Consider the following 11,616-nt stretch of genomic DNA (forward strand, 5'->3'; position numbering starts at 1 on the left):
AAATTACACACATACATATACACACAAAAGCAGACCTACACATGCACCAGGAGTTGGTGAGGCTGGAAAATTGGTGTGAATTTCTCAGTGCTTCAATCCACTCTCTCTCTATTTTTTAAAATATATTTTATTGATTTTTTTACAGAGTGGAAGGGAGAGGGATAAAGAGTTAGAAACATTAATGAGAGTGAAACATCGATCAGTTGCCTCCTGCACACCCCCTAACTGGGGATGTGCCCGCAACTCAGGTACCTGCCCTTGACCGGAATCGAACCTGGGAGCCTTCAGTCTGTAAGCCGGTGCAAACCCCTCCCCTCACCCCTCTGGGGATTGAGCCCACAACCCAGGTGTGTGCCCTTACAGGAAATCAAACTGTGACCTCCTGGTTCATAGGTTGTCGCTCAACCACTGAACCACGCCAGCTTGGCCAACCCTTGACATTTTAAAATGCAATATGCAGGGGATACATTGAACTGAGGAAAACACATTTGGAATGGAAACTACTACATTTTAGGAATCAGGGATCGCTGAGATATCCTTAGCTGGGGAGGGTTCTCTGAAGCTTAGGTCACCTGAGTACATGTAGCTTAACCGTTGTGATTACTTAATTATTGAGTTCTGTGGACTTGAGGAGCCAATAAGTTGGTATAAAGAAACTTTTAGGTCAAGGAACAATAGAAGATAGAACCTGAAAATTACAGTCATGGTCATATTACACTTCAACAGTACAGGGAGAATATACATAGATGGGCATCCAGCAGAAGCAGGTGTCCCATGAAGGCAAGGAAGCTCCTACTTCAAGGTCCTATCCTTGCTGGTGACTTTTTCAAGGGCCTCAAGCAATGTGTCCACAGGCCTGTGTGTTTTGTTTTGTAAAATTCACAAATGAAGATGACTTTTTCGACTTCACTGTTTCTTTCCATTGTGCCATGTTCTTTGTCACATTTTCCTTTTGTCAGGTGCCACGAGTGTAGCCAAAGGAACATCTGGGATTTGACTAAGGTGAAGGAGAGTTGGGAAATATTGACTTTAGATTTACTGGGGTATATTTGTGTGGCTTTCAGCCATATGGGGGAAAAAAAGTTATTTCTAGCCATCCAGGCAGCAATGGCTTCCAGGAAAACTTCTGTAGCTTCTTGTCTGAGCTGGTGTTGTGACAGGAATATGTGGGACCAGGGGTATTACTATGATAAGAATGTGCTCTAAGGAACTCAGCACTGAAGGTTTGTGGATAGTGGAGGAGAAACAAGATTTGAAATATATGAAGCCAAGAGGTGGTCTGTGGGAAATTCTTTCGTTCATCTGTCATATTGCAATGGGAAGATTTGGTGTTCTTTGATGCTTGTTAAAGCAGACATACTTTCCAGTTAGAAATATATTTGCTACTTCTGTGTGTATTATAAATGCACCATATTTTTTTCTGTTTTAATGGGAGTCATTTAAAAAGGAGTTCATCTGAATTCCTTTTGGTGCCTGTGGAAGGAGGGGAAGGAACCTGTAGTGTTTTTGCCAACACCTAGTAATGTTTGGAAAGTTGCATGCTTTATGCGTCCAAGGCATTGGACTATGCCTTAATGTACTCATTCTGATGAAGCAAAAAAGCATCCCCACTTTGTTGGAACAAATTCTGGGAGATCTAGATAAAATAGTACACAAACACACCTGGCCAGCATGTCTCAGTGGTTGAACATTGACCTATGAACCAGGAGGTCACAGTTCAATTCTTGGTCAGAGTACATGCCTGGGTTGTGGGCTCAATCCCTAGTGTGGGGCCTGCAGAAGGCAGCCAATCAATGATTCTCTCTCATCATTGATGTTTCTCTCTCTCTCTCCCTCTGAAATAAATAAAATCATTTTTTAAGATAGTACACAAACTTGCCACACTTCCAGCAAAACAACAAGGTAAAAACAAGTATTCTAGTGACAATTCACTTTCTTCATTAACAAATCAAAGTATGTACATGCAGTATGTAATTATATTACATATTAGTGTAATACACTACGATGTAGCAGCAAGTTATAATGCATTTGAATGAATTGTTAACCTGTGGCTTTCTTCCTTCACAAACATAGGCACAGTTCAACCTGGATCTTACTAGCTTGTGTGAACTTGGGCAACTCAGGGAACCACTTTGGGCTTCTCTTTCCTTACCTCTGTTCCTTATTGTTAGGCTGTGGTAAGGGAAATCTGGCACAATATTTATTTTGAGTATTTGTGCACTGCAATGTGCTATCCAGTGTTTATAGTAAGTATTTAGTTGTGATGGTTTGAAAAGGAAAACATTACCTCATTCTGTTTACCTCCGGGATTATCCCCCCTTCTGGAAAACCTGACTATATTTTGTCTCAGCACAAATAATCACTGCAGGTTTATTTCTCAAAACAAAGTTTAAAATTGACCTCAAATCACCAGTGCAAAAATACAGGAAGAAAAACAAAACTGAAAATTTCATAACGCATCAGGCATGAGATTTTTTGAAATTCTTCCTGGGGAATACCAATTAAGTCTGCTCCCTGATTCTACTAAAGATACATCAAGCCTATTCAAAGTGACTTTATCTAAAATAAAATACTGTCCGTTATAAGGATAGAGTGATGTTTTTCTACATAAAATTGAACTCAAGCCATCTCTTGCATCTCAACTATGGGTAATATCTCAAAGATAAGTGGAAAGTGCCAAATGGCATTTTTACATATAAGTGTGTTATCCGAAACAAAACAAAACAAACAAAAAAAACCTGGCTGCTAAGGGCTCTCACCCAGTGGAAATTCCTTAAGGTATTTATCATGATCCAGGTCTAGAAACTCAATATTTTCAGTGCTTTAGTGTTGATCAAATTTAGGGATGTTGGCCCCGGCTAAACAACTCCCAGGATATTTCAGAGTAAAATGGGAATGTCAATCTAGTAATTTACAATGAGAAATACAACTGTCAACTTGATTGGAAAGTCAGGTCAGCCAGATCAGCACATTCTGTCTTTGTGGAAAAACACCAGCCAGATCAGCACATTTCTAATTGTAGGTCCAAGTCAACTACAATTAGAAAATCCCGGTGAGAGAGTTAGCTGACTGACTCAAATATGATAGCCCAAAGCAGCTGTATATCTTGGTGTGGCGCTAGCCCATAGCAGGCTCAGAGTGGACCTTGCACAAATCTTTCCTGACCCAAAGAAAAAATTCAATAAGAGTTGTGCCTGGCACAATGACCAGCTAGAAGAACGAGTTCGGTCTGCACTCTTCCATCTCCTGGAAAATGTGGAGAAAGAAGGCTAATGTAAAATTTAAAATTACTGCATAGTAAAAAATAGTAAAACAATTAAAAGCACAATTTTTATGCCAATAAAAAGATACCCAGTCAGAATTGAGGAAGCGTACTGAGTAAATTCATAACCTAGATACTCATGATGTCATTAAATGAATTCATTTATGGACTCATTTATGGATAGAAGGTTGCCTATAAATCAAAGATCTTGGTGTGGAAAGGGACTCATACATAAATAAGATATGGTCATCTTACCATATTAAAATTCATCATCTGTAAATAAATGCAATATTTTTTACTTTATAACATCTATAATCAAGAGATAGGGAATTCATTATTTACTAACCACTTGTACTAAGGCCTTCTTTTTTGGCACCTGAGGGAGTTGTTCTTCCTGTTTTCTCCACTGTCTGATCATATACTCACTGGGAGGAGGTCCAAATTGTCTCTCTGCAGCTCTATGTCCATGCTCTTTTGCATAACTGATTACATTCAGTTTGAATTTTGCAGAGTAACACAATCGCTTATCAGTGTATATCTTTTTATTTTTTGACATCTTTATGGGCTCAGAACACTCGGGTCCCTGTTGCATCTGCCCACTCTCCACCTCCACCTCCAATTAGGGCATCAGCTGATGTCAGTAACAATAAGGCTCATGATTGGAGGAAGCCTGTTTGACAAGGAATGGGCAGCTATGCACCCCCATGGCTCCCTCCTTGGCTGACTTCCATGTATAATACTCCCCTCGATTTTCAGTTTAGTGATATTATTAAAAAATAGCATCTTGTACATAGAAAAATATGGTAACAAAGAACAAAAAGATAATTGATAATGGTTTCAAATTCCATGCAGCAAGTAACCTTTGAGAAACTGCCTCCTGCACATTTGGTGTAGTGTTGAAAAGTACACATGCAAATATAAAGACTATAAAACTAATCCTCCATTTTCAAAATCAATACCTGTGTGAGGCCAGATTCATATACATCAGCCAAAACTATACATTGCACCAGTTTAAATGCAGTAGAAGATATGACATTCCAGTTGTCTTCTATTCGGCCAGACTTAGAGATTTTTAAAAAATGTAAAGCAATGGCTTTCTTTCTTTTCTTTTAACCTTTGTTGTTGAAAGTATTACCTATGTACCCTCTATCCCAGGCCTTCACCACACTATTGTCTGTGTCCATGGTTATGCATATAAGTTCTCTGGTTAATATCTTCCCCCCGCCCCACACACACACCTGCCTTCCCTCTAAGATTGAACATTCTGTTCCATGTTTCTATGACTCTGGATCTATTTTGTTTGTCATTTTAGTTTGTACATTATATTCCACATATAAGTGAGATCATGTGAGACTTGTCTTTTTCTGACTGGCTTATTTCATTCAGTATAATGCTCTCCAGGTCCCTCCATGCTGTCTCAAAGGGTAAGAGATCCTTCTTTTTTACTGCTGCATAGTATTCCACAGTGAAAATGTACCACAGCTTTTTTATCCACTCGTCTACTGATGGGCACTTGGGCTGTTTCCAGATCTTAGCTGTTGTAAGTTGTGCTTCTATGGACATAGGAGTGCATACATTCTTTCTGATTGGTGTTTTGGGTCTCTTAGGATATAGCAGTGTACGAGGGTTCCCTTTTGTCCACATCCTCGCCAGCACTTGTCCTTTGTTGATTTGTTGATGGTAGCCATTCTGACAGGTGTAAGATGGTACCTCACTGTCATTTTAATTTGCATCTCTCTGATGACCAGTGACTTTGAGCATTTTTTCATGTCTCTTGGCCTTCTGTATGTTCACTTGTGAGAAGTGTGTACTGAGGTCCTTTGCTAATTTTTCAATTGGATTGTTTGACTTCCTTTTGCTAAGTTGTATGAGTTCCTTTTATATTTTGGAGATTAACCTCTTATCCAATGTATCATTGGCAAATATGTGGCCCATACAGTGGCCTCTGTTTTCATTTTGTTGATGGTTTCTTCTGCTGTGCAAGAGCTTTTTATTTTATTACTAGTGACCCAGTGCATGGATTCATGCACATTGAAAGGAAATTAATTAGAAAGTGGCCAGCAGGATGGGACTGGGCAAGTGGCTGAACACGCCCTGGAGCCAACCTCCCATGGTCCCTCCCTGGCTGGCCGCACCTGGGGTGGCACCATGGCTCAAAGGGTGTCTGCGGAATGAGCAGGGTCCCTCTGGCAGGCGGGGTCCCTCATCCTGGCTTGTGGAGATCGGGCCAAAACCAGCCCTCCAACATCCCTCGAGGGGTCCCAGAGTGTGAGAGGGCACTCTGCGAAGTTGCTGTCATACAGGGTGGTACAGAGTGTGGAACGCAAAAGCAAGTATACAGTAAACCATATTCGGGGCAGACAGTGCCCCAGCAACAGCATAATCCACAGCCAAAGGTGGGCTTGCAAGGCCCTGCAAGGAATTGTGCTCACCCGAGAACCGCTGCAATTCCTGCATTGAGCGTCTGCCCCCTGGTGGTCACTGCACGTCAAAGCGACCAGTCGGATGAACACTTAGCATCTTAGCCTTTTTATATATTTTTTTAAAATATATTTTTTATTGATTTCAGAGCATAAGGGAGAGGGAGAAAGAGACAGAAACATCAGTGATGAGAGAGAATCACTGATCAGTTGCCTCCTGCACACCCCACAATGGAGATCGAGACCGCAACTTGGGCATATGACCGGAAATCAAAGCATGACCTCCTAGTTCATAGGTCCACTCTCAACCACTGAGCCTTGCTGGTCTGGAAGAAGCTTTTTATTTTGATGTTTACTTTCTCCTTAGTTTCATTTGCTCTAGGAGACGTATCCGCAAACATAATGCTATGAAAGATGTCAGAGATTTTGCTGCCTATGGTTTCTTCTAAGATTTTTATGGTTTCACTGCTTACATTGAAGTATTTTATCCATTTTAAGTTTATTCTTGTGTATGGTATAAGTTGGTGGTCTAATTTCATTTTTTAAATGTATCTCTCCAATTTTTCCAACACCAGTTATTTAAAACACTGTCTTTACTTCAGTCTATGCTACTGCTTCCTTTGTCAAATATTAATTGAGTGTAATGGCTTGGGTTGATTTCTGGGGGTTCTGTTCTGTTCCATGGATCCATATGCCTGTTCTTGTGCCCATACCAGGCTGTTTTGATTACAGTGGTTTTGTAGTATAACTTGATATCCAGTATTGTGATTCCTCCAACTTTGTTCTTCTTTCTCAAGATTGCTGTGGCTATTTGTTTGTTTGTTTGTTTGTTGTTGTTGTTTGTTTTTTGGTGTTTATTTTATTTTTTTGTTACATTACATTTTTGGAGTATTTGTTCTAAATCTGTGAAGTATGCCTTTGATATTTTAATAGGGATTGCATTTAATCTATAGATTGCTTTGGGTAATATGGACATTTTAATGATGCTAATTCTAACAATCTGTGAACACAGTATATTCTTGTACTTCTTTATATCTTACTGGTCATATTAACTATGATCATTTGATTAAGGTAATTGTTTCTATGTTTTTCCACTGTGAAGTTACTATCTTTCCATTTGTGGTTGACAAGTACTTTTGAGGATAGATTTTAAGATTATGCAAAATCTGTTCATTAAACTTTCACTATTTTACTCTCCATCATTGTTTCTAGTCTCCACCAGTTATTACCATTGTGTTTTCTTAATAGTAAATTTTTCATTTCCCTCTTTCTTTCTGTATATATCAATTGGAATTCTACTCTAAGAAATTGATGTCCACTTTTCTCTATTTACTTACTTGGTGATTTCTTTATATCAGGGGTCCTCAAACTACGGCCCGCGGGCCACATGCAAATACAAATATTGTATTTGTTCCCGTTTTGTTTTTTTACTTCAAAATAAGATATGTGCAGTGTGCATAGGAATTTGTTCATAGTTTTTTTAAAATTATACTCCAGCCCTCCAACGGTCTGAGGGACAGTGAACTGGCCCCCTGTTTAAAAAGTTTGAGGACTCCTGCTTTATATACATATGGACTTATAGGTATTCATTTTATTTTTGGGGTTTAAACCTAATGCTATCTTTATTTTTCCACAAAATATTCCAGCTTTGACTGTTAGGAATTCCTTAAGGTTGGCTACTCTGCTCTTTTAATAATCTCCTACTTTTTTTTTAACTCTACACCACTTTGTTAAGTTTAGTTAACATAAAAAAGCTAGTTTCATTTTTTGCATGTACATATTTATTGGTTTCTTGTTACCTTAAAGATAATTTTTATATCTATTTATGTAGCATGCAAAGTCTCATGAGCTCATGCTTCCTTGCTACTAGTCTCATTTGCTATCAGCCCTCATTCACAAACATACACTATCATGGTATCTTCAATTGCTCAAATAAGCCATGCTTTCCCCCTTCTGGCTGAGCAGCACTCTCCCTATGGGAGCACACTGACCACCAGGGGGCAGTTCCTGCATTGAGCGTCTGCCCCCCTGGTGGCCAGTGCATGTCATAGCAACCAGTCATTCTGCTGTATATGCTATCCCTCAGCCTGGAACACTTTATTTTCCTTAAAACTCCACCTACAACAGCCTCTACCTTCTTTTTACCTTTCAAGTGGTGACAAGTTTGTAGAAAAAGTGACACTCTCATATACAGCTGATGCAAGTAGAAAGTGGGACAAATATGTTGAAAATCTGTTAGGCAACATCAACTAAGGCTGAACATATACATACCTACTAGAGGCCTGGTGCACAAATTTGTGCATGGGTGGGGTCCCTCAGGGTGGCCTTCAGGGATCAGGCCCCAGCTTGTGCCCTCAGCCTCACAGCCCTGCAGCACTGCCTGGCACCCCACCATGGCCTGGCACTGCCCCCTCACCTATTCTACCATCCCGCCTGCAGGGTGATCGATTAGGGCTGGACCCCCCACCCAGCTCCCTCAGGGCCTGGGAGCTGGATGGCGGCCCCACCCCGACCGCTGCCACTGATCACTTTCTGCGGGGTGATCAGCAGGGCAATCAGGCCCCCACTTGCACCTGCCTTGGCCTAGCACCACCCGCTTACCTGCTCCACCACCCTCCTTGGTCCCACTCTCATCAGGGCCCAGCTGGGCTGGCAGCACCTCCACTGCTGCTCACTGCCAACACCGTGTCGCCGATGCCCGTCATGTTCCACGCCACCCCCTGCTGGTCAACGCACATCATAATGAGTGGTCGAATTCTCGGTCAAAAGATCGCCCAAGGGGACAATTTGCATATTAGACTTTTATTATATAGGATGGCCCAGATGCTCTACTCATATATATAAATCTAGCATCAATATTTACATCTACTCACTGAAAGGCAAGAATATAAATGTTCATAGCAATATGGTTTATTCATTCCTCCAATATCTACTTAGATGGTATTTCTTCCAGGATTAGTTTTTCTGACATGCTTTACTGAAGTGATAGTTAAACTGTATGTGTCTATATATTGTCTGTCCCATAAGATGAGGCAGGGTATTAGTATTGTTTGCAGTTTTGTTCTTATTCCCTAGCTCTTCTCTTGTTTCTAAAGAGAGAGAACTGAAAAAACATAAAGCTTTAGTTACTTGGTTACTTAATAATCAGGAACAAATAAATTTCTGTATATCATGTAGAGTTTGTTTCCAGACAATTTACCCTTAACACAATGATGGCCTGTCTATCTTTTAATTTCTCTTTCCTGGCCGAAATATTCAAAATGCCATTGCATATTCCCATAAATTTTAAAAAGATTATTTTCATTGTTATCTTTTAAAATACTATATTTTAAGAATTTTTAAAAAATTAATTTATATTTTCCAAAACATAGTTATATTCCATAGATACCAACATGTACTTATCTTTATACCATAAATCCTGAATTATGCCTTTAAAAATGCTTTTCCAATAGGAAAAAAAAACATTTTAAATATACTGTTACCAAAATATTTATGAAGGATTTTTAATAATATGGTATTTTCCATATGTTTTTTTATATTGATATATAGTTATATTTAAAGAGATAGTGTACAATTACAAAATCCTTGGGAAATTGTCAATAAAAGGACCACAAAAAAAGTTCCTTTTTACTGAGTTTATTGATTTTATTTTGGAGAAAATGTAAGAGGTGAAATGCAAGGTGCTATGGTTTGGAATGTAGCAACAGTAAAAATAAAATCATAAAAGAGAATTTTTGGGTTAGATTTTGAAGAAAAGAAATAGGAAGCCCGTGGGGTGTTTTCTAATACACTCTCCATCCTAAACATTTAATATAACTTTTGGTGTATTTCTCTTCTATACTTTCAATTTGATTTGTAAGCACACTACCAAATATAAGGTGAAATGTTGTAGTTTTTTTTTTTTTTAATGTGGACATAAATTGTTTAGAATATTTTCATTTTATTAGCATGTACAATATTGTTGGAAAACTTCCACTCAGGAATCCAAAATTGAAAGAATGTGTAAAAGAATATGTAACAAGAAGCTAGTTAGTAGGTTGACAAAGCAACTGCCCCAAAGGGACTTAAGTATATTGCTTTTTCACGGTGGTCAAATCCATAGACGAAAATAAGAAGTAGTTGGAAACTCCTGCCTTACCAAAGTGGTGCTAAGTCAGTGAATGAATCGTGACAATACAGGGTCTCTCCCTTTCCCCATTCATCCAGCATGGCCTCAGTGTCCTCTTTATATAACCAGTCAGCAGAGCTTTATGTGCTCTGGGACAATCTGTGAAACACAAATGATGTCATTACCAAAGTGACTTTAGTAGTGCTTCCAACCAGTAGAAAGAGACATCAGGAGAAATACTGAAGGAGCAACTCACACATGAAGTGACAAAAATTGATCTGAGGGAGTGAGGGTAGGGAAGAGGAGTTTATTGAATGCCCTCCCCACCCTGCCCCACCCCCAGCTTCTGGGGCACTGAAACCAGTGATTCTCATTTACACAGACTCATTAATGATTTAGATTTCTAAATATCAGGTAAACAAATAAAAAAGTCTTATCTATCTCTAAGGCAACTAGTAGAACAAATCCTAAACCATTACTGGAATCTAAGAAGAAATCAAATTAATCTACTGGGTTTTTTTCCTAAAGGTGGTGGAAACTGTAAGGTCTTAGTATCAAAAATTTATTAGGATGAAAGTAGAGAGCTCCAACTGTAGCCACACATTTACTAAACATATTGTTTCCAGACCATAGGAAGCTTAATAAAATGGTGTGTATGTATGGATTTTTCCTGGTTTGTGGCATGGGGAGGACTCAGATTAATGAAAAGGAGGAGGATTAAAGGCAATTTATGTGTGAAGAATGATAAAAAAAAATCTTGATAAAGGTATTTGGAAGACTTATTGTACTGTCCACAGGAAGGATGAATGACGATGGTATATAATAAATGCATTGATTTCAACACTTAGCTGTGGACTGCACTTCTTTTATTTCTAGAACAATAAACACCCTTTTTACATGAGCTACGATAGGAAGGAGGAGGATTTACTTGCCTTTCTGGGCCTTGGTTTTTCTCAGGTAGAACTCCCGTTCCTTGCCCTTGAGCACATAACCATCTGCTGGGCCGCATTGGCCTGGTCTTGAATCAGTGCACGCAAGAAGCTTGCCCTGCTGGAACTGCTCCTCTAGAAGAAGGCAGATTTTACCCTTCTTATTCCTTTCATCATATTTCTTCTGAATTTTCTTTGATCTTTTTTTTGTTTGTATAAAATCTCTTCCTCCTGAGGAGTCCACTTGGCCCCCTTCTGTGGCTCAGGGGCAGTGCATAGTGGGCCTCGTATCACTGGCTGTACAGTGTGCTGTCAGCAAGGACAATGCAGTTCTTTACTTGGTATGGACCAGTTTGTGGTTTGATGCACTGTAGACAACATCAATAATCTTTATTTTCTGTGTACAACACTCTGAGCCCCAGGAGAAGCTGCCAGCATACAGCCTGAGGGCATGGCACTGCTTGTTGTCCCCCTGCATGTAGACTGTTTGTGGGCCGTGGGGCCAATCCTAGTGTTGGCAGGGCATCCCAGCTCATTTTTTCTGCATTTTGCGGTAGAGGTTCCCTTGACCCCAGTCTTGTGGCACTTGTGCCAGTTGTCCAGAGAGATGCCCATGGCTTGGTGCCAGCTGGAAAGAAGGAAAGGAGGGATTTAATTTGGGGAGAGGAGGGATTAATTCCTACTTGTGAAGACCTCCTTTCAATATGAAGACTAGTCATTGAATTCATCCCACAATATAATTTTTTAATTTTTATTAAATCTTTATTGTTCAGATTATTACAGTTGTTCCTCTTTTTTCCCCCCATAGCTTCCCTACCTTCTGCCCTTACCCTCCCCCATCACTCTCCTCATCCATCGGTGCACGATTTTTGTCCCGTCTCTTCCTGCCCCCCCAAC

At 39.7% G+C, this 11,616-nt stretch overlaps 1 pseudogene; it reads right to left on the reverse strand.

Moving 5' to 3' along the window:
- Positions 1 to 10,714: 10,714 nt before the first annotated feature.
- On the reverse strand, positions 10,715 to 11,334 carry LOC102763931 (annotated as a pseudogene).
- Between the last annotated feature and the right edge of the window lie 282 nt (positions 11,335 to 11,616).

This window comes from Myotis davidii, unplaced genomic scaffold, assembly GCF_000327345.1.
Source record: "Myotis davidii unplaced genomic scaffold, ASM32734v1 scaffold833, whole genome shotgun sequence".
NCBI lineage: Eukaryota > Metazoa > Chordata > Mammalia > Chiroptera > Vespertilionidae > Myotis > Myotis davidii.